The sequence below is a fragment of the Megalobrama amblycephala genome, linkage group LG11 (assembly GCF_018812025.1).
Source record: "Megalobrama amblycephala isolate DHTTF-2021 linkage group LG11, ASM1881202v1, whole genome shotgun sequence".
In the NCBI taxonomy this organism is placed as follows: Eukaryota; Metazoa; Chordata; class Actinopteri; order Cypriniformes; family Xenocyprididae; genus Megalobrama; species Megalobrama amblycephala.
In genome coordinates, this window is record NC_063054.1 from 36,105,576 (window position 1) to 36,129,697 (window position 24,122).

Consider the following 24,122-nt stretch of genomic DNA (forward strand, 5'->3'; position numbering starts at 1 on the left):
CTCGTTGTAGTCCCTACCAGCTGTTTGTTGTAGCCCTTAAAAAGCGATTTCTGTAAAAGATAATATCTCTCTTTGCATTGAACTTTGAGTGTCGTAACTTTGCAGATGTTGTTTATGCTCAAACAGCAACATTACACACTAACTAAAGTTAAAAAAATGAAATCATAATCAAGGACCCCTTTAAAAATCATTTTAGCAAATTATTTCAACTGGATATTGCATGCACACATAAAATATGCAGAGAGTAGCATGGTAGTTTGCTATTTCAAGCAATTAAATGAAGCTTTATTGAGTTGAACTGGAATTTTAAAAGCATTCCTAACCCTGTAATATTGCACTATTAATATACACCTGTATTACACAGTGAAAGATGCCTGCACATAATTCCCACTCTCTCCAGGTATTATAGACCACCGCGATGAACGCTAATTTTGTAGGCGTGTTTGTGTCATTAGCTGATTTACATTAGTTCCTCGAGTGAATCGAGTGTTAAAACGACACAGACTGTGCATGCACTAGAAGGATTGCAATTAATTCCCTCCAGTGTGTTGTGACATTACCCCAGTGCGTTACAAACGCTTCTGTTTACTGCACATGGTCTTCTTGCTGTGTTGATGAAATTACAAAGCTAAGGTTTGACGTCTTTGAGACACGATCCTCAAACAACATCTCAACTCTACGGCCTGTTATTATTTCTGCCACAATTATCTTGTACATTCATGCGTGCTGCTTTCAAGTTTAGACATGCTAAAAACAATGATGCCAACAGCAATGCTTGTGGAAAAACGCAGTGCATTCTGGGTGTTTATTTTCCTTCAGAGTCAAATTCAGTTTTTTCCAGATATAGTTGTAGTGCATGCAACAATTACACAGTCCTCAAACAGATTTATACTGAGGAAACATCAGTTTCAATCAGACTCAATCTGATTATTGATCTGTGAGATGCTATAGTTTTTGTGTTGATGTTTTCTTATTATTCAGAGGACATGAAATGAGAGAATTTAGTGTAGGATGTTTACCAAGTGGGAAACGGTGCATGCACAAAACACAAGCATACCTTCAAAACTGAACAAACACACATATACACTAGGGCTGGGTGATATATCGCATGCGATTGTCACGCGCATTGTAGTAGTAAAGCCAGTTCCCTGATTACCGCGAAATCGCCATCACCTGCTTTCAAATGGAGCGGCATTTATTAGACAGAGCCGTAGTTCACTGACAAGCTACGCAATAACGCGTTCATTATCGAAGGCGATTCATCTGCGATATGAACGCGATATTGCGTAGCTTATCAGTGATCTATGGCTCTGTCTATTAAATGCCGCTCCATTTGAAAGCAGGTGATGGCGATTTCGCGGTAATCAGGGAACCGGCTTTACTGACGAAATGCGCGTGACAATTGCATGCGATATATCGCCCAGCCCTAATATACACACACACACTATATATATCTATATAAAGCACATATTGGCCCTATTTTAACAATCTAAGCGCAATGGTCTGAAGCGTCATGGTGTATTTTGGGTGTAACATGCAATAAACCAACCAGAGTGTAATCTCCAGTTCCCTTTAAAAGCCAGGTGCGCTTGCACCTTGGCGGATTCGCTATTTATTGCGTCGGGTGTATGATAGGGTCCATTGTGTTGAACTGTATGGAGTCAAAACACATGCAGTTCCCACAGGAACACACAGCTGCTGAGCTTCAGATGGGCAGATGACAAACAAAACTGTGTTTTCAAGCACAAATGGATGTGCATTTGTGTGTGAATCTTGTGTATGTTCTCCATCTGTTGTCAATTGTTCCTTTGTATGTGTGCAACAAAAATAGCGCACTGAAATTAGTAAGGATACATTAACTGCTTACCTTTTATACATTCAAAATTACAGCTCTAGAGTCAGACTTGAATCTACATTTTTATATATATATATATATATATATATATATATATATATATATATATATATATATATATATATATATATATATATATTGTGTGTGTGTGTATGTGTGTGTGTATATCTGATATGTGATATCTGCAAGTATATATATATATATACTGTATATCAGCAAGTCCTCTTTTATAGCTCCATGTAGCCATGCTGTTCTGCTTAAATATACAATAATAAATCATTTCCTGATCTATTTTCCAATTAATATTCCCCCATCAAGCTAATGACAGGGGAGAATGAGGTCTGACCAATCACAATGACCCTGAGGCCACGGCTGACAGGATGTTCATTTTAGATCATGACACAAATGGCGAAAGACTCGATAAAGCGCCAGTGAAAGTGTTTCTTACAGGAAATCCGTTAATGCAAAGTAGCTGACCTGAGCACGAACAAATGTTCTTATGAGAGACTCGCGTAATGCTTTCATAAATCCCTGTGAACATAGTTGACCTTTTCACAGGAAGTGAATTATAAGGGGGACAGATCCATATATGTCGCTATGGATTATAAAAGACTCTTATCTATTTAAAGAAGAGTTCGGGATTTTGTAGACTGCGGCGTATTCCCAGAGGGATATCTGATCTCTTCCTCATCTGCTGGATTTGCAAACGCATGCATGTCAAGATTATCGGTATTGTTAAAGCTGGAAAGCACAGCAGACAGCATAACCCCAACTTCACCCCACAGACAAGCTACTGGAGTCTCACACACACTAGCAGCATCATGCACACACACTAACAATTGTGTATTGTATTTTAGCGCAATTACTCCTTATTTGCATGCCACCCGCAGTCCAGCTTAACAAGATGTTGATGTTGTGCTATACCAGGCATATTTAAGTAAACTGGCATCTCAAATGATTTACTGTCAGAATATGTAATGCATTTGATGAAGAACTTACTACTTTGTATAACTTTTTTTTTCTTTTTTTTTCTTTTCATTTTATAAGTGCACTTCTGTTCAGACATTTGGGGTCAGGGTATTTTCTACTCACCAAAGCTGCATTTATTTGACTGAAAATACAGTAATATTGTGAATTATTATCACTATTTAAAATAGCTGTTTTCTATTTGAATGTATTTTAAAATGTAAAAGCTGAATTTTCAGCATCATTACTCCAGTCTTCAGTGTCACATGATCCTTCAGAAATCATTCTAATATGATGATTTGATGCTCAAGAAACATTTATTATTATTATCAATGTTGAAAACAGGTGTGCTGCTTCATATTTTTGTTTTTTTAGGATCCTTTTATAAATGTAAAGTTCGAAATGTAACAATTTATTTGTTATAGAATTATTTTGACATTATAAATGTTTTTTAACTGTCACTTTTGATCATTTTAATGCATCCTTGCTAAAAAGTATTAATTTCTTAAATTTTACTGACTCCAAACCTTTGAACAGTACTGAATGCATGTTTTTTATGAATACAGTCTGGACATATTACATCCAGCATGTTGGCATTGCTCTTAAAGTGTACATCTGGGCATTTTTCGTCTTATGTTTATTGAATACTGTATATGCTGATATGCTACTTATTACACCTATACAGTACTACATAGTAAGGAAATATGAGAAATGTCATTATTTCATGGGCAAATTTAAATTAGGTGCTTAAACAACAAACAAAAAACACTCAAATAAAAATGCTTTGAGCAGGTGCATTGTATTCTTAGTGAATTCTCTCCTGACTGCTGAACTCATGATGTTTCCATGTGCATGTGTTCGTTCGGCACAGAAAAGCTCATGCTCTTCACCCCTTGCCACTGTTTTCCTGCTTCTCGTTCAGCCGGAGGACTCAGTAATTGGAAAGATAAAATCAATAACAATTGAGGATAAGAGATGTGCACGCACACACACACTCAATACAGGCAGAAACGAGCAGCAAAAGATGCTTTCTCACACAGCACACGAGTCTCTATGATATTCTGCTCTCTAAAAATGGCTCGGCCCTTCCGTCAATGTAAGTCCGAGGGATTTTAAAAGTTTCATGCTTGAAGTTGGAGGTTTGTTTAAATCACTAATAGGGATGCACCGATCCGATATTCAGATCGGTATCGGCTCCGATATTGCCATTTTTGCCGGATCGGGTATCGGCCGGACGGGACCGATCCAAATCCGATACTGTGCGTGTACTATTCTGTATTATTGTTAAGCTCCACAAAGGGCACAAAAACATTAAAAAGCACCATAAAGTTTCTGTGCACTATATACCAAGTGTTCTGAAGCCCTTCCATAGTTTAATATGAGGTACAGATAAATATTTATGTCGTTAAATTAAAGGTCACGTAAATGCCTCCCTCTGCTGCAGCTGTCAGTCATTCTCTATTCAGCATTCAGACTGCGTGTCGCGTTCGGTTACGACAGTCAACACAATGAAACACTCTCAAAGATGAATCAATGTTTCTATTATTATACTTCATCAAGATACCGGTAATACAATACGGATCATCAATATATCTTCACTTTGTGCTTTGAACTTTTCACTGCGGAGCGTTGCCGCTGCGCTCTCTGATTCCATTATGCTTCAAGCGCATCATTCTGCACACGGGATGCGCATAAGCGCTTTGTGCCGCTCTGTATGGGAGCCGTTCATATTATAATACTTTTGCGCAATGAAAGATTGTTAATAGCATTTTTTTTTTTTTGTTCTGTCCTATCTATCATATGTTGCTGCATCATTTTAATTTTTATATTTTAATTATTAGACATTTAATAGCTTCTGATTTCGTCCACATTTTCATATTTATTCACAAACTTATAGGATAAACAAATAGGCCTAGGCTATGCATGTATTTATATTATGAAAAGAAAATATTATGAAAAGAAAATTTTTAAAAAAGTCTGCATCACTTTTCATTTTCCATCTCATCTCAACACTTTTTGAGGATTGTGAGTGAACGCGATCATCTCTTCCTCTTTACTACTTTACAGAAGTAAATAAACATGAATGAAACTCAAAAAATGTTGAAAGTTGCAGTAGCTTACCGAAATCTGTAGCACGTCAATTCAATCAGTGTTGTAAACAATGTCACGTATTTACCTCAGAAAAGCCATTCGTTGACCATAAACTTATAGTCAGCAGCAAGAAAAATAAAACAAAACGGATTAGAAACTTAATTATGTAAGTATATGTATTATAATATAATATATAATAGAGTGGACAAACTGGGTGCGTGTAATCCAACGCATCGTTTTCATTTCATTCTGAACTCGCGCTCTGCTGCCACACTGGAGCGCGCTCACCACCTACTGGACAGGGGTTTGAATTACAGTTACAAGCAAATTCAGCCTCAGTAATCTGTCAAAATGACGGACAGGCCGATTTTTTCCGTCACTGCTAAAAAAAATTCCATCAATGATGGAAAATTCTCGGTTAACGTGACCTTTGAGATTATATATTATATACACGCCACACTACCGCCGGTGACACTCCACGACCGCGGTGGCGCGGTTGTCATGCCGACCGTCACAGCCCTAAGTGAGGCATACAGTTTATTAGGTAATTTAGCACTTTTCTTATTACTTGAATATCGGATCGGATCGGTATCGGCCGATACTGAATCCCAGGTATCGGTATCGGTATCGGAAGCGAAAAAGGCGGATCGGTGCATCCCTAATCACTAACCCCAAGTATGATCAGTAGTATGGCTATGTTCACACTGTCAGTTTTTGGGATTGACAGCTGCATTTACTCACAGGTGTTTCTCAAAATCTCCTGTTCACACAGCAGCTGAATGTGCAACGGGAGTCAAGCTCATATTCTCTTACTAGTAACCTAGTTCTGTCATGACAAGTGTTTGGTATGGTATATGACAATGTTGATATGTTTGGTCTTGGCAGAATAGATCTGCTATGCCGCCGCTGCTCTTATTGTCGGTTATTGTTGCTGCTGCAGAGCAAGTACGAGACTTGCTACTGCCAATACATACACGACACGCTGCTGTGAGAAAGACATGCTGTCGCTGTACAATATAACTTACATGAATTACTCATAGCAGATCTATACAGGTGGAGGTGCAACAGCTACAGCAAATGCTGACCAAGTATTTGAAGGTTGAGCAGCGAGCTCATTGGCTACTGATATAGCAGGATCCAATCAGCTGTACCCTATAGAGAATGATGTGATTACAAGCAGATTGAGTTAAGGACCTGTCAGCCTGTGGCATCTAGAGTTTCATGACAGAACTTTGTATCGAGAGTGGCCAAAGTAATATCAAAAACGTCCATAAAACTGAAAAGAGGATTGGCTGCACAAGTCATTTCAACTTAAATTATATAAATATATATATATATATATATATATATATATATATATATATATATATACACTGTATGGGTCATTGACGAATAAGGTTTTTAAAAGTGTAAAAAAAAAACACATGGGAGATATAATTAATTTTGAAGTTTTATTAAGTGTTAACAATGAGATTATGTGTTTTTATAATCAATTAACACTGCTTTTGTCATTTTTTTTTTACAAGATGGACAAAATGGACAAAAAGTCATTTGGTTTACCCAAAATTTCGGTTTTACCGAATGACACTTTTGGTTATACCAAGTGACAACATTTTCAAACAATGCTAACAGGTTGATATCTAGCTAGCTAGCAAAAGGACAAATCAAACATTTTATATTTAGTACACGTTTTTAAAATATTACAGCATTTTCCATGTTTTATAGCGGTTGTACCGAATGACCTGATGTTTCGGGACATGAGTATGATCAAGTGAAAACTTGAATTTTTTAAATAGTTAAGAGAGAGTTAGTTACTTTGCTTCATGACCATGTGGTCCTCTGCAGGTGTCTGAATGATGTCACATCCTGTCACATGATACTGACTGCATGACTTGATCCAAAATGGTCGATTTATATTGGTTACTCCAAATGACATCAATGAAATTCATTTTTCCAGAAATTTTTCTCGTAACAAAGCAACGACTTCTACACATAATCTTAATATCATTTTGCACTATGTTGATATATGATGTTATAAAATCATGCCAGAATAAAAGAATACATACACTTTTTACTTTTTAAGATATTTTAATCACAAATGAAAAGGCTGTCCCTTGGACGGTTAAACCGAATGACATTTCGACACTTCAAAATCTTTATATATATATATATATAATAGCATCTCAGTGATTCTAAAATAACACAAACTGTCATGTTGAGCCTTTATTCCTTTATTGAGTGCTTCATATCAGTCGTTTATGAGGTTTCATTTCAGTTCGGATGCTCCCTTAGAAGGCAGCTGTCTATGTAGGCAGTAGTAAGTAGGCAGTAGCGAGGCATTAGTGTGTAGGAGGTGCATCTCTGGGCTCACCACTTGAGCTGATTGATTTCACATCACACGACTAATTACCGTGTGCCTTAAGGTCTCCAATACACCAGCTCTACCACTTCCTGCATATGTGTTGAACTTGATGTGTAGAGCAGGAGATTAAAGCTGCCATATGTAATATTTTGATGGTAAATTTTTTTTATTTTTTTATTTTTTTGCAGAGTCAACTATCATAGTAGTTTGATTATCTGAAGAGTGTAAACAACTGACTCTGTGGAGCTTTCCGAAAATCTGTTGATTTGAGTCATCTGACATGCCAAGCTCTAGCTTACAATCAGAAATTGGCATTTTGTATGTCAAATATTTTTGGTAACTGCATGCAGTGCTTCTAAATCATAGGTTGCTCTGGATAAAAGCGTCTGATAAATGAGTAAATGTAACTGCTGATGGTGTGATTTTTTGGGGGGGGGGGGATTTGTGTTCTGCCTACTTTAAATTACAGCATGTGGAAAGTTCACATAATGCAATGATATTATTTCAAACAGCAGTATGCTACCCTATCACATGATCACACTGAATTACTTGTATAATTCAGCGAGTGGCATTAAATTATAGTATATTATTGAAACAAATATTTTTTATATATAAATAGTGTGTATATATATATATATATATATATATATATATGTACAATCTACAATTCAGCCACAATGCAGGAAAAAAAAAAAAAAAAAAAAAAAAATATATATATATATATATATATATATATATATATAATTTGTTGATTGTTGAATCTGTATCTGCCTTGTATCAGCCTGTGAAGCTGATTTTGCAATGCATTTAAAATACAACCAGATTGCATTATATGGTACAGTATTATTAGCAGTGCACTCTGCTGTTTTACATTTTGCTAAATGTAGCAGTACAGTATACTGCGTACAGAAATAGTATAGTAATATGCTAGTATGCTATTCCAAGCAGCCCAGTCAGTTTTATGGTGCTGCTTTAATGTACAATTGCTGCTTCTCATCTGAGTGTCTTACTATTTGTACATGTAAACCAGGTAATACGGCTGGACTGACTTCATTGGCTGCTCATCAGAGACTCTCTGGTGGACGTTTGACCTCCCATTGATCACAGATGCCAGTTTGATTGAAATAGAAGCCATTGTGTCGGTAAGGGTTTGTGGTTCATTTGAGAGAGAAAAATGGGCAGAACTCCAAAATGAAAGGGAGAAGTAGATTTTTACACTGTCTAAAGAAAAAATGCTTTAAATATTAATATGTTGTTATGTGGTTCATATAGGGTGGTTTCAGATAATATCACTGTAAAAAAATCCACTTATTTTAGATTAAAAAATTAAGTTCATCTGCTGCCTTGAAGTATAATGAAGTATAATGGAGAAATGTAGTATAATCAAATTGACTGTGCAAGTCATTTCAACTTAAATTATACAAAATCTGACTTAACTTGAGTTGGATCTCGTATAACTTGAAACTAGAATAACTCAACTAGAAATGTTGAAGTTGCTTAAATTATTTTGATGAGATCATGTATTCTAAAAATATATGTTGCCATGATTTATTGATTATTTATTTTAGTTGTATTTATATACTTTATTAGTATTTTATATTGTATTAACAAATACTTTTAATATTTTAAATTTGATTTATTTTCATATTTTCAGTTTTAATTTTAGTTTTTTGTAGTTTAATTTAAAGGTGCAGTAAGCAATTTCTGAGAAACACTGTTGATATTTGAAATCACCAAAACAAACACGCCCCTACCCAAAAGGATCACACCCCTATCTTTATAGCTCCGCCCCCAAATTCATGAGCACGCTATATAACACAGCCCCCAAAAATGAGTGGACACGCCCCTTACTGCTGATTGGCCAAGTGTGTTTTGGTGCTCGGTCCGATCCACTTTCAACAGCGTTTCTCAGAAATCGCTTACTGCACCTTTAATTTAAGTTTTAGTAATTATATTATTTGCTTCTGTCATTTTTATTATTTTTTTGTATTTCTGTTTAGCTTTTTTAAATCTCATTTTTATTTTTTGTTTATTTGTTTCATTTAGTTTCCAAGGCATTTTTAGTTTTCTTTTAAGTTGAAGTTTTTCATCAAATATTTATATTTTTTATTTATTTTAGCTTTATTTCAATTACCAAACATATTTTTAATTGTTTTAGACTAACATTAACAACACTGACAGTATTAGATATTTTTATCAGTATTATGCATGCTCATTTTTCCATATACTTCAGCTTTAAGTGAACTCTAGATAACTGCAAAAGTGATAAAAAACACTTATGCATTACCAAATTTCAAAATGAATATCTATTGCTATAATGTACAATATACTAAATTCACTACGGTTTGATTTTTAATTTATTTAGACAAAATAGTATAGGCAGTATCCGCCATGTCATTGAGGAATGTTTGTTGCACAAATGCTTTCTGGAGATGTTACACTCTAAATCTTAGTGTTAGTGGTTTGTTCCAATCATTAACCCTAAATATAATCAGTAGTAGTAGTGATGCTCGACTTAACAAACACCTCTAAATATAGAAAACTGGAAGCAAGCATCTTTGATGAAGAAAAATGTATTTAAAGAGAGAAGGTAGAGCACAAACCAACCTTCACACAGCCGTTACAGTCCACAGAGCGCACACACAAACACACACAGAGTAATTAAGCACAATCGTTATACAACACACACACATAGAAACAGAAAACAGCCTTATTGGTGTGGCTCATTTCAGTGGGATAATTTCGCTGCCGGGCCTGACCATCCATCTCCCTGAGCACTCTTCTCTTCATGCACCGGGTCAATACAGTGGGGGAGAGTCGTAGCCGGTCTGTCCTATAAAGCAGCGTCTGACCGCTGCCAATGAGCTGCATTATCTCAGTGCCAGCAGCAGGACTGATGCGATTTCATTCGGCACTATTATCTTGCGCCGCTTTGGCTTCTTGAATTAATGTGACCTGTTTACTTATTCTTGTTTTCTGCCTTGTAGTTTCCTGGCTGATTATTGAGTTCTTTTGCAAGTGTTCTCAAATTAAAATGCTAAGTATTCTGTATACAGATTTTTACTTTTATTTATTTATTTTTTTTTTTAAAGTGTGAGTGGTGTTTACCTGTGCAGAACTTACTGCCATGATTCTAGAGTGTTGTGGGTGAATGCATTGATCACGTTGATCATGGCAGAAGTTTCTTGTGATTCGATCTTTAGTTGTAATTGTAAAGTTAATAGTTGATAGTACATCCATCCATCCATCCATCTCTCTGTCTATCTATCTATCTATCTATCTATCAATCATTCCTCTGTCTGTCTGTCTGTCTCTCTATCTATCCATCTGTCTGTCATTCTATCTGTCTGTTGTTCCATCCATCCATCCATCCATCCATCCATCCATCCATCCATCCATCTCTTGTTCCATCCGTCCATCCATCCATCCTTCTATCTGTCTGTCATTCCATCTATCTATCTATCTATCTATCTATCTATCTATCTATCTATTGTTCCTTCCATCCATCCATCCATCCATCATCCATCCATCCATCCATCCATCCATCCATCCATCCATCCATCCATCCATCCATCCATCTGTCTTCTGTCGTTCCATCCATCCATCCATCATCCATCTGTCTTCTGTCGTTCCATCCATCCATCCATCCATCCATCCATCCATCCATCCATCCATCCATCCATCCATCCATCCATCCATCCATCTCTTGTTCCATCCGTCCGTCCGTCCATCCTTCTATCTGTCTGTCTGTCATTCTTTCTATCTATCTATCTATCTATCTATCTATCTATCTATCTATCTATCTATCTATCTATCTATCTATCCATCCATTGTTCCTTCCATCCATCCATCCATCCATCCATCCATCCATCTGTCTTCTGTTGTTCCATCCATCCATCCATCCATCCATCCATCTGTCTTCTGTCGTTCCATCCATCCATCCATCCATCCATCCATCCATCCATTTACTCTTGTTCCATCCGTCCGTCCGTCCGTCCGTCCGTCCATCCTTCTATCTATCTATCTATCTATCTATCTATCTATCTATCTATCTATCTATCTATCTATCTATCTATCTATCCATCCATTGTTTCTTCCATCCATCCATCCATCCATCCATCCATCCATCCATCCATCCATCCATCCGTCTGTCGTTCCATCTGTCCGTCTGTCTGTCGAATTCAATGTTGCTGGCTTAATTCAAATTCATTTTTGAATGGTGCACAACCCTACTATTGGTATAAAATACTTAGATCTACATGTAAATTTATATTTTTTATACTTAAAGAATTTTTATTTATACTTAAAGATGCAGTGTAAATAGTCACTTAGTAAATGCTTGTTTATAAAGTTACTTTCAGTGCAGTTCCTCTGGAGTATCCTGAGGTTAAATGCAATGCAAAAGAACATGCAAAGCATTGTTTTTGTGGAAGTCCAGTAGGAGATAACAAAACAAGTGTGTACTAGAGTTGTTTACTAGTGTATTGAGGGGAAGATGATGAATCTAATTGAGCGGCTCAGTTAGTTGTTATGTTCAGTTGTCTTGACCTCGAAATGGCTCTCGCATGTAACTGGGGATCCGGGTTTAGTGCAGGTGTGGGATGGGCCGAGGTTGTGACGGATGCAGCGAGCCGCAGTTATCATGCTCCACCAGCAGGGCTGCTTCTAATCTTTTAATGCACATAAGCAGATTTGGGTCACTGTAGAACCTTCTCACAGACTGGAACCCTGTTTTGACTCTCTCTGAAAGCAGGTGCCATCATCTCTGTGGGGTTCTGCAGTATCTGTTTTCCTCTATTTGTGCCTGCAGAAGAGCCACCAGCCCTGGAGGACGTCCTGCTATGCTGGCAGAGATGCAGCGCTCCGGATCAGATGTGATGACATGCTGATCTGCACGCTCCACTAACTCTGTTCTCACCTGAATAAGAGCATCTTGCTGTTTTAGCTTGAGCGAAAGTCAAAGACTCTTAGATTTTACTGATGGGCATCAGTTATGTTTCTCTGGAATACTTGATTCTGATTGTTCATGTCAGATTTATTTATATAGTGCTTTTAACAATACACATTGGCTGCATCTGAAATTGCATACTTCCCTACTCTATATAGTAGGTCTAAAACCATATGTGACAAAAGTATGTGCAAATTCACTGTACTCATAAAAGAGTAGGCAAAAAATAACCAGATGACCTACTACTTCTGGCGAAATTCTGAAATGTGGACACTTTACTATCCCATGAGGCCACTGGAGAGGATTTGTGAATGGCAGTGAAGTGACACAACTGCCGCTTGTAGGTCACGTGATAATGACAGCATGGTGAATGTAGTGTGCGATTGAGGGAACAAAATAGTAAAGCGTGCGCATGATTTAGCAAATCGAGGGAACAAACTAAATAGTAAATTGTGCGCACGATTTAGCAAATCATGGGAACGAAATAGTAAATCGTCCGCATGATTTAGCAAATCAAGGGAACGAAATAGTAAATCGTGTGCACGATTTAGCAAATCGAAGGAACGAAATAGTAAATCGTCCACATGATTTAGCAAATCAAGGGAACGAAATAGTAAATCGTCCGCATGATTTAGCAAATCAAGGGAACGAAATAGTAAATCGTGCGCACGATTTAGCAAATCGAAGGAACAAAATAGTAGTAAATCGTCCGCATGATTTAGCAAATCAAGGGAACGAAATAGTAAATCGTGCGCACGATTTAGCAAATCGAAGGAACAAAATAGTAGTAAATCGTCCGCATGATTTAGCAAATCAAGGGAACTAAATAGTAAATCGTCCGTACGATTTAGCAAATCGATGGAACGAAATAGTAAATCGTCTGCACGATTTAGCAAATCGAGGGACCGAAATAGTAAATCGTCTGCACGATTTAGCAAATCGAGGGAACGAAATAGTAAATCGTCCGCACAATTTAGCAAATCGAGGGACCGAAATAGTAAATCATGCACACGATTTAGCAAATCGAGGGACCGAAATAGTAAATCGTCTGCACGATTTAGCAAATCGAGGGACCGAAATAGTAAATCGTCTGCACGATTTAGCAAATCGAGGGAACGAAATAGTAAATCGTCTGCACGATTTAGCAAATCGAGGGACCGAAATAGTAAATCGTCTGCACAATTTAGCAAATCGAGGGACCGAAATAGTAAATCGTCCGCACGATTTAGCAAATCGAGGGACCGAAATAGTAAATCGTTCGCACGATTTAGTAAATCGAGGGACCGAAATAGTAAATCGTTCGCACGATTTAGTAAATCGAGGGACCGAAATAGTAAATCGTCTGCACGATTTAGCAAATCGAGGGAACGAAATAGTAAATCGTCCGCACAATTTAGCAAATCGAGGGACCGAAATTGTAAATTCTCATTGTGAAATACTCAATATGACCACACATTCATTTACTGCATTGCGTGTCAGCCATAAACAGTCTACAGTAAAACTAATGAACTATATTACTTGGCAGAAGATGTGTTTATTGGGATCATTAATCATTTTAATTTATTGAACATTGGCATCATTTATCTTATTGTTGTTGCATTGTCTCTCATGTAATGTCTCTCGTGGCTTGATGTGACAGAGTAACTTGCAGTATTTTTCAGTGTAGCATTGATGTATTGTGAAAATTATTCTGAATGTCATGATATGCCTTGTATGATGTGGCATAAAATTTGACTTGACCACAAAATGATAAACATCATTGGCAGTGCTTGTAAAGGTCATCAATCAGGGTCAAAGTTTCATTTTTTAAATTAAGTTTGGTGTGATGCTGTAGCTTGGCGCTGCTCTACATAGTTTAGTTCACTGATTGAAGTAACACCGCTGCATTGTTTCAGAAAGCAAACGCGAGACTCTCTGAGGAATCACTGTGCTGTACAGATCTGTTCTATCAATACAGGTTCATGGTCAGCCTGGTTTCCACATTGATGGTCTACGGGAAGAGCATTTCCAGCTTGTTTGAGCAGGCTAATCAAAAGAGCCCGTTCCATTAGCGGCCTCACGCTGGACTCACCCCAGGCAGTGACAGGCACGAGGATGTTGCCAGATTGGAATCCATTATGAAGCCTTCTGCACAGGTCTCCACATTAGCCAGCTGATTCCACTGCAGCTTCTGTAAGTCACTGGATTTGCTTCAGGATTTTACATTACATGCCAAGTGGAAACCCAGCACAGTACGAAAATGAAATATCGAAATCAAACATCACCTTAAAATCAAACATTTATTTTCATTAATATTACACTGAATAGCATTGACCCAACAACATTCAAAATTATTAAACAGCTGCATACACACTGCATGAAAGGTAAAATTCGAAAAAGCATACTTGTATTTAATGTAGACCAGGGTCTTTTTTACCATATTTTTGACAATCTGTGCATACAGGACATTTATGAAATTTGACTAGAGTTTGATTGAACGCATGGCATATCAACTAATATGTGAATTTTTTTTTTCCTTTCAAAAGTTTTTTTTTTTTTTACTATTCTAACAATGGTTCTGTTTTCATTTAAAGGGGTGGTTCAATGCGATTTAACTTTAGTTAATGTGTAATGTTGCTGCTTGAGCATAAACAGTATCTGCAAAGATACAGCTTTGAAAGTTCAATGCAAACAGAGATATTGTCTTGTAAAGTTAAGGCATTAAGGACCGGTTTGGACTATAACAAGCTTCTTCCCGGGTTGGTGACATCATAAACCCTGCAAAACACAAAGTGGGCGAGGTCATATCGCGCAGCATGTGGAAGAGGAAGAGTTGTGTTCACCGGACACGAGCAACATTTCTACACTGGATGCGCTGCTGAAGACAGCTTCCAGAATCTACACGAGTTCAATGCTGGATGGCTATTACTGAAAGAAGCAGTTCCCACTTTAAAAAAGCTGCTGTTTATTGCCCCCAAACTGTAAGTACGTTTTATTGTTTGTAAATGTCTTTTAAACTTATAGTTCTGTTGCTATTTTTGGTTACATCAAGGACATAAACAAAGACCAACGCGTTTTTGCTTCGCTAGCCAGTTAGCTTAATTCTAGTGCATACTTCAACAAACGCCAACAAACGTCTTTGTTCATAGACAAACAGTTGTTCATGCTATAAATTAAACGATACCTTTTACAAAAATGCGACTACTCAGTCATGTATTCGGCTACAGTAAAGCTTTAATCAGGATAAAACTGTATATTGAAAGCTAACAAACAGCAGTGACAGCATATCTAAACACTTTGACACAAATACTAAATGAAATACCATTCATAAACATCCTTTAAAAGCCGCGATTGCAGAGGTTCCGCTTCACCCTCTTCATCTGGGTCTGATTCGGCTCAATTTGATACAGCAATATAGACGCCATTATTTACATTTCCACTGAAGCACATGTAACGGCTCTGGTAACAACTAATGGTAAGGGGTGTGGCGTTTCCGGACGCTTCAGCGAATCACGATGGCTCTGGATACACTGGCCCAGCTAACCAATCTGAGCACATTGCGTATTTCGGAGGGAGTGGCTTCATAGAAGCAGGAAGTCAAACGAGCCGTTCGAATGACAATGGAAACAGAGGTGTAGAATAAAGGTAAAATATATGAAAAATACGGCTTTTTTTTTTTAAAAACGAAGCATTAAGATATGTTAAACTGCACCCCAAAAACACAATCAAGCCTAGAAAAAAAAAAACACCGAACCACCCCTTTAATACTGTTTTTTCCCCTGCTGTCTGCCACTGAAATGGGTCAAAACCCTCCTGTGACTGGTATGTTGTGACCCATTTTGGTCCACTGCTGTAAAACAGCACTATAGGGATCATTTCTGTCTGGATACCATCAGATAAAATGAGTGTCTCTGTGGCTCCATGTATCTTTTGGCTTTTGCTCAAGTAAAAAACAAAAACAATGTGCAGGGTTTTTTCATCAGTTTTTGAGCTGGATGCATCAGCAACATGATGTACATATGTTGCATTAAATAATTAGTTCACTTCAAAATTGAAATTTCCTTATAATTTACTCACCCCCATGTCATCCAAGATGTTTATGTCTTTCTTTCTTCAGTTGAAAAGAAATTAAGGTTTTAGAGGAAAACATTCCATAATTTTTCTCTATATAGTGGACTTCACTGGGGTTCAATGGGTTGAAGGTCCAAATTGCCATTTCAGTGCAGCTTCAAAGAGCTCTACATGATCCCAGACAAGGAATAAGTGTAAAACAATCTGCCATTAAAAAAAAAAAAAAAAAGTGTATACTTTTTAACCACAAATGCTCGTCTTGCACTCTCTGCGATGCACCATGCATTACGTAATCACGTTGGAAAGATCATACGCACTGAAACTGACATTAGGACCTTCAACCTTTTGAACCCCAGTGAAGTCCACTATATGGAGAAAAATCCTTTTTCCTCAAAAACCTTAATTTTGTTTCGATCGAAGAAAGAAAGACATAAACATCCTGGATGACATGGGGGTGAGTAAATTATCAGGAAATTTTAATTCTGAAGTGAACTAATCCTTTAACAGCATGTAATCCTAACTGAACTGTGTGTTTGCGCATTGAGTATTTTGTCGGTATTTGTGGTCACAAACTGTGCGTTTCGAATCATTGTGTAACAGCAATCATTTTTTTATTTTTTAGCCTTTTATATTAGAGATGAATTCATTACCATTCAAGCAGTATTATCACAGGGTGTCATATCTGAACATACAAAAGCCTTTTCCTCTGAGAGCATCCCATAAACAAACACATAATAGAGCGATTCAATTATTGGGCTCTAGATAAACCACCAGTGGGACTCGCCAATGTCAATAATGCTGATAAAAGAGATTCAGAATGTATCTGTCACACACATCAGACTCTATAAATAGAGGAAGCACTTACACAGAAAGCAGCCCGAAACCTATTTAAACAAAGCTGCAAGAAAATCATCTATTCTGGCTTGGAACCAATTTGTACAGTTTATTTCCTTTCAATTTAGAGAAGTCGGAAAAGTCATCCTCGGGGAAAAATTGCTTTTGTTTTTATGTGCAAAACAGTCTTCCCATTATCTCAGATAAATATAAAATAATGATTTTTAATATTTCCAAAATAAAGCAACGATCATGCAATGATCTTTCAGTTTATTCCACTTCCATTTGATTCTAATTTCAGTGTCTGTTCTTCCTACAGCTGATTTTAGTACGTTTTTTTAATCACGGCAGTAGGGAAAGTCATTCTGGTGAGTGAGGCAGGACAAGGTGATCGACCAACTAAACTAACTTGGATTCAAGTCATGTTTTTATAATGGGACCTGTGTGATGGAGCTCTATATGCTTGTGAGCCACGATTGAATTCTTGCTCCAAAAATATGTGGACGCCCCTTTCTAAATAATAGGTTTGGTTATTCTAGTAATTTCTGTGAGGAAAAATCGTAATATTACACCATACATTGACATGCTAGAGAATTGTGTGCTTGCTTCCAGCTTTGTAGCAACCATTTTTCGAGAGTCTCTTTCTATTCCAGTGTGGTAAAAAATTGAGTCCCCCCAGGAATCAGGTCTCCTTTAGGATCCTGAGTGATCAATTTCTTGTGACACCGGAACGACAGTGTCCCAAAGTGAAGTGTATATGAAAGTGATTTACTGACTCTGGTGTCAGAGAAAAACTTTGGGGTGATTTGGAGCCATCTAAATATCACAAAAATATTTTGAATAAAGCAGCATTTCCAACCCATGTGTTTGAGAGAACAAAATCCGCACTTCTAAGGAAAATTATGCAAAATAAAAATGGAAATGAAAGCTGTATCCACTGGGGGAGTCATTGCGACTCTTACTAAATATAATAAATTACTTGAAACGACTTTAGTTTATGAACATGGAATATTTAGAGGAAGACAAAACAGCCATTCCTTCTGGGTTATTGTAATAAGTACGTTCTTGTGCATATGCATAATTAAGTTTACACTAAACATCTCAAATTTCTTTTATCTTATATACATTTAATATTTTAATACTTTCATTCAATAAGGCATGCATAAACTATGATGAAAACACCTCATTTTCACATTTTCATGATAATATGTGGATTGAAACCTAGCTATTAATGCGCTTGTGTTTGAATGGAAGGAAATTCCTACATCTATGTTTCAATATCTAGTGGAAAAACTTCCCAGTGGAAAACTTTGAAGCTGTTATACCAGCAAAGGGAAGGGTTAATGTGTTCGAAATGAAATGTTCAACAAGACACAAGAGCATCAGTGAAGCCAGACTGTTGTTGAGTGATCGCTGTTCCAGTTCATCCTGAAAGGGTTCAGTTTAGGTCTTGGTTTGTGCAAGCCGATCAAGTTCACCCATTAACTTTTTTGCTCACCAGTCACTGTGGTTTTCCAAAGTTACTAGCCACTCAGCATTTTCACTAGCCACAATTTTGACATCGATACCTTGGGGAAAAACTGCCATATAGATATTTTTAATATGATCTCATAATTTGGCAGCAGGTATATTAGGCTGCTGTCACTTTAAGACCTGATGCACGGATCCATTGTACTGTTACACGTGCATTTTCTTTCTCAACTTACTTGAAACATAACTGACTGTTTACACGTGAATACTCACAAGACCGGCATTTTTTTGTGTGTATTTGGCTGTTTAAGTGTAATAAGCAGTGAAAAATAACTCAGTTTAGTACTGAGAGGTGGCTTTATGTGCCACACTTTGGGTGTGAGAACAAAATCTGTGGGAATGAGTAAAATTATGTGCAATCCCACGCCGAAATTCAACAATATTCATCCGGAGCAAATGAAAAAAGGCGTGCTTGTGTGTCCACTTGCTGTTGAAGAGATGAGAGAGAGAAAGAGCTGCTGGTATCGTGTATCTGTTCTGCAGAAAATTAGTATTTGAAGCTTTTCAGATATTTCAGTATCGATATGTATCAAAAAAATTTTTTTTTGACAACACTACATTGCACTTAGTTTATTATTTTAGATGCCTTTTTAAAAGACTACAATTGAAAAATGTATATATAATATGTATAATTCAACGGCTGGCGGGTGTTAATGTCAAGCCCTGATCCCCACTATAGTCAGAAAACCAAACTGAAAAGAATCCTCCCAAAACTATTGCAATGAAATTGGAAGAAAAGTCTAGAATGACACTGCATGGTGTAGCATTAAGATTTGATTTCACTGGAATTACTAAAATAGCCAAACCCATTCATTAAAGAGGGGAGTCCACATACTGGCCATAGAGTGTGTGTTTTTGGACACTGTAGATGAGATTGTGCCAAGAGAAAACACCTCTCCAGTCAACCTGCTTATTATAAATGCCTATTGAAATAAACCAGCAAAGGTCTCTGTATCTCATACTCATTGGGAGAAACAAGCCCCATCACAGATTGTATTCAAAGGCAACTTTGTACCACTTACAAGGTGGGTTGGGGAACAGGGTCATTCCCAAGAGAACCACCGGCTCAGTGGTTTCCACAGCACTGAGGATTCATAAATCAAACTCTGGGCTGCGTAATATCATAAAGTACCCAGAGAGCCTTCCAGGGCCGCTGCGTATGTGTGTGTAATAAACTTAAGAAGCCGAAAGCAACAAACTACTGCAGCGTCTACAGACAGAAATGACCACACACCACAAAACACGAGTATAACCAACCAGCTCTCATACCGGTGAATCTCAACTGGTTGGTTGCAGGTCTGATCTGATGGGTCACGGACAGCAGGAAAAATGATTGTAAGTGCAAATAATATAATATAATCAATTGTGCACATTTAGAACAGTTAAAAGGAAATAAATGCATTATCTTTTGTCATTGGCCAATTGAACTCTGATATTTTGGTGCAAATTCATCTGTCACTTAATGCGATTTTTGGCTCGGTGTGTGTTCATGTGTTTTGGGTACAAACTTGTCTTTTTCGCATATATTTTCATGGTTAAATAATAATTTCGGTATGAAGTAACAAAACACTTTTCCTCATCATCTGATGTTCAATGCAAAATCTGAGACAAAACCAGTTGAGAGCCACTGTCGGATACTCTTACTTTTAGTTAGTTCAGTGACATGCCAACCTCAAACTGTACTAGTTAAAACTGCTGTTTTTTGTCCTGTGAAATGATTTGATGAAAGCTGAGGTTGTGGACACAGATGAGTGCTGTCATTGGTCATCTCACCTCAGAGCTCAGTTGCTGTGCGCGGTGTTGAACTGACTGAATGATGCTTTTAATCCAGCAGGAGACCAAACCCGTCCGGCATCTGATTCCATGAGGCTTCACAGTATTAAAATCCAACTCATGTAGTGAGACAGAAAACACTCAAGCATTGCACGAGGATAATGTTGAGAGGAAAAGCCTCAGAAATAAACGTTTGCAAATAAAAAAAAAAGAAAAAAGCCTGTTTGGATTCCAGCGTGTCTCGCAGCTGCGCTCGGATGAAATCACGATGCAATTCACCTCATTCCCGAATGCTTGCGCTCGCGCTCTCTCTCTCTCTCTCTCTCTCTCTCTCTCTCTCACACACACACATTTTTTTTCTGTCCCTCCCTACATCTTTCTCTCTCCCTTTCTTTCACTCTCTCTCTATTTCAATTCAATTTAGTGTTTTATTGACATAATGAAACCGATGAATCCAGAACATTTGTATTGCAAAAAAAAAGGTAGTGCAAATTATTTTAAATAAAATACAAATAAAATAAAAGGTGTTTTCTCAAAATAAAATATTAAATATTTCATAGAGCTTATATACATTGTTAATATAAGTGATAATTAAAATTAAAACATATATATAAAAATAATAATAATAATAATAATAAATTACTAATATTAATAACAATAAATACAATTAAAATTATTTTTTCTACTGTGATGCATGTTAGTGGCATATTATATTATATTATATTATATTATATTATATTATATTATGTTATGTTATGTTATGTTATGTTATGTTATGTTATGTTATGTTATGCTATGTTGTTATACTATATTGTGTTATATTATATTGCATTATCATATTACATTATTATATTATATTAATTATATTAAATATGAAAATTATATATATATAATATACAAAAATAAAGAGCATATCTTCTGCTGTCTGAAGTTGATTTGAATAGCAAATGCACAGCGGTGCTTCATGAAAAATAAATAGTTTAATAGGTTGATTCAGATTGTAGAGATTGAGCTGGTTATGAACATGAAATATTTAGAGGAAAGCAAAACAGCCAACCCAGCGCTGATATTGACTTCAAGCATATATTTGGCTGGTCTCTCCAGGACTGCTATTTAGACAAACAATATCATTTAGATTTTCTTTCTGGGTTATAGTTTATACAGAGTCATTAGCAGGGCAGTCTTTTCTTATTTATGTTTATGTGCATATGCATAATTAAGTTTACACTAAGCATCTCAGATTTCTTTGTTTAGAAATAGCATACTATCATATACTCTTACTATTTGTGCAATAAGTATAAAGTACATAGTATGCACATTTTCTGTATGCATGATGATGTGTGCCAGAATGTGCCGCTTCAAGCCAAAGATCCCTGCGTGAGAGACAGCAGTTTGCTGATGTGGCGTGAGTTCATGCTGTTCTCCGTGTGTCTTCAGTTTCAGGACGAACCCAGAACAGAATGCGGAATGAAGAAACATTTCGAAAGAAACTATTATTAGAAAAGGAGGCACCGCAAATGTTTTAATGATTTATTCATAATTTAGTATTATGACAGCAAGACAGATGTGCAGTCTGAAGTGTGTTTTCAGCTGTCACATTCTCTTTCTCACACACTTGTTTATCTCCTCTGGTCAGAGAGACGGTCATTGTCACGATCTGGGCAAAGACAGACAGTTTGTGGTGTTATTATCTGTACTTTCTGACCATCTTTCCTGTCATCTCTCTTCTCTTTCTCAGTTTACTCTTGTTTCTCTTTTCGCTTGTCTTTCCTCTTGCTCAGATATTGCTCTTTTGTGGCTCAGGAGGTTTAATTGAAGTTTCAACGTCAATGTTTCTCCTGAAATTGTTTAGGAGAAATAAAAATTTGAGATAGTAATCATATGGAATTTAAGAATTTTGGTTCCTAAACAATTCTTTTTGGTAAAAGATCTTATTCTTAACAGTGTTATTTTAGTATAATGTATATGCCATTATAATTTTTATTAATAGTTTTAATTAGCTTTTTTTATTTTAAGTTTTTATTTTAATTTTTAGCTTTAATTTGTTTTTAGTTCAATTTTAGTTTTATTAAGTTTAAATTTTAGTCATATTTCAGTTAGCAATTTTTAATATTTAATTTAGTTGCCAAGGTGACAATGTGATCAGTGTGATATAACTTTGTCTTTTACCACTAGCAGATCAAAAACATGAACACTGTAAACCCGAAGTTTGCAAAACTCAAAACATTTGAGTAAAGAAATTGAAAGTTTAAGTACACAGAACTGGCAGACTTTTCTATTGTACTCATACATTTTAATTGTTCTTAAATTGAAATATTTGAGGAAACTAATTCATACATTTAACTTAAAATTATGATGTAATCTCAACTTAAATAAAATTAAAAGAAATGAGTTCATAAAACTCAAAACAGTTGCAGTTTACTTAACTTGAAAGAAAATAAAAGTGTTAAATACTCATAACAGTTCATTTGACTAAACTAATTTGTTTAATTTAAGTTTGTCTTACTCAAACCAATGAATTATTTTGAGTGTTAGGGTTAGCAGTGAACTTGTGAGTTTGAGATTGATTTGTGAATCTTTTCGACTGATTCATTGAAGAGTCATTTGTGAATCGGACGAGACTGATTGTGCTGGGTAGCGTTTCCCAAAAGCATCGTAAGCCTAAGTTGATCGTAGCTCTATTGGTTTCAATGGAGCTACGATCAACTTAAGCTTACGATGCTTTTGGGAAACCCTGCCCTGAATGTTTGTTGTTGCTCGTAACCAGCAAAAACATTGCAATAGAAAGATTTTGTCTGTGTATTGTTTTGTGGCACTTAGTTATGGATAAGAAGCCGTTCTCAGTTCCCAATTCCATTAAAAACACACATAAATGAGTCAATAGTCAGCGTAAGAGTTATAAAATGAATGTGGATAGAGCTCAAATCTTGAGAGAATTTGATGAGAAATGTTTGAGTTCATATTGAGATTACAAACTTTGGTAAATGGAGCACAGCGTGAGACTTTAAAGGAGACGGTGTGAGATTACTGAGGTCTTGCTGAGGAATTCAGCCAAACTTCTCATTGCTTTCTAGGAGAAAGATATTAAAGAGTTATTATTTGTGCCTATTCTGTGTTCTGCCCTCATCTGCGTTCTGTTTCTCTCTTTCTCTTCCCACTCTGTTCCTGTGCGTTCCCTCTTTTCTCCTGCCAGCGTCTTTCAGACGTGTTGATCTATAAACAGCCTCTTTACCATTTCAAAGATGCACCTGAATATTTGGATCTGATGAATGTCGCCCAAAGCCCTAAACCTCCTCCATGTGTCACCCTGCTGAACGGCTTTAGTGCTGCTGACGAGATGAGCTGGTTTATACAGGTTATTGCTGGTTTGACTAGTGCATACTTTTGTGTAGCTCTTATATTCTATACTCTATTGTTATATATATATATATATATATATATATATATATATATATATATATATATATATATATATACTGTGTATATATATATATATATATATACTGTATATATATATATATATATATATATATATATATATGTATGTGTGTGTATATATATATATATATATATATATATATATATATATAAAATATATGATTTCTGTGCCTTTAATGGCACCACAATGAATTGCAGAAATGCAGAACGTGAAATGTGAGCAGTATTTACCTGTGCAAAATGTGCTGCATGATGCAAAGGTGTTGTGAATGGTT

General features: G+C 36.4%; 1 protein-coding gene and 1 long non-coding RNA gene across 3 annotated transcripts in view; one reads left to right on the plus strand and one right to left on the minus strand.

Moving 5' to 3' along the window:
* tmem121ab (transmembrane protein 121Ab) overlaps positions 1-20,682 on the minus strand; it is a 55,341-nt gene extending 34,659 nt beyond the window's left edge. Inside the window, exon 1 of the mRNA XM_048207774.1 lies at positions 20,410-20,682. The gene's annotated coding sequence lies outside the window, so the exon portion shown is untranslated. The remainder of the gene's footprint in view (positions 1-20,409) is intronic.
* LOC125278527 overlaps positions 1-24,122 on the plus strand; it is a 111,873-nt gene that overhangs the window by 41,263 nt on the left and 46,488 nt on the right. The window contains exon 3 of one of the 2 annotated variants that reach the window (XR_007187163.1): positions 8,305-8,416. The exons of the other annotated variant lie outside the window; for it this stretch is intronic. This is a non-coding gene — a long non-coding RNA (uncharacterized LOC125278527). The remainder of the gene's footprint in view (positions 1-8,304; positions 8,417-24,122) is intronic. 2 annotated transcript variants of the gene reach the window in all.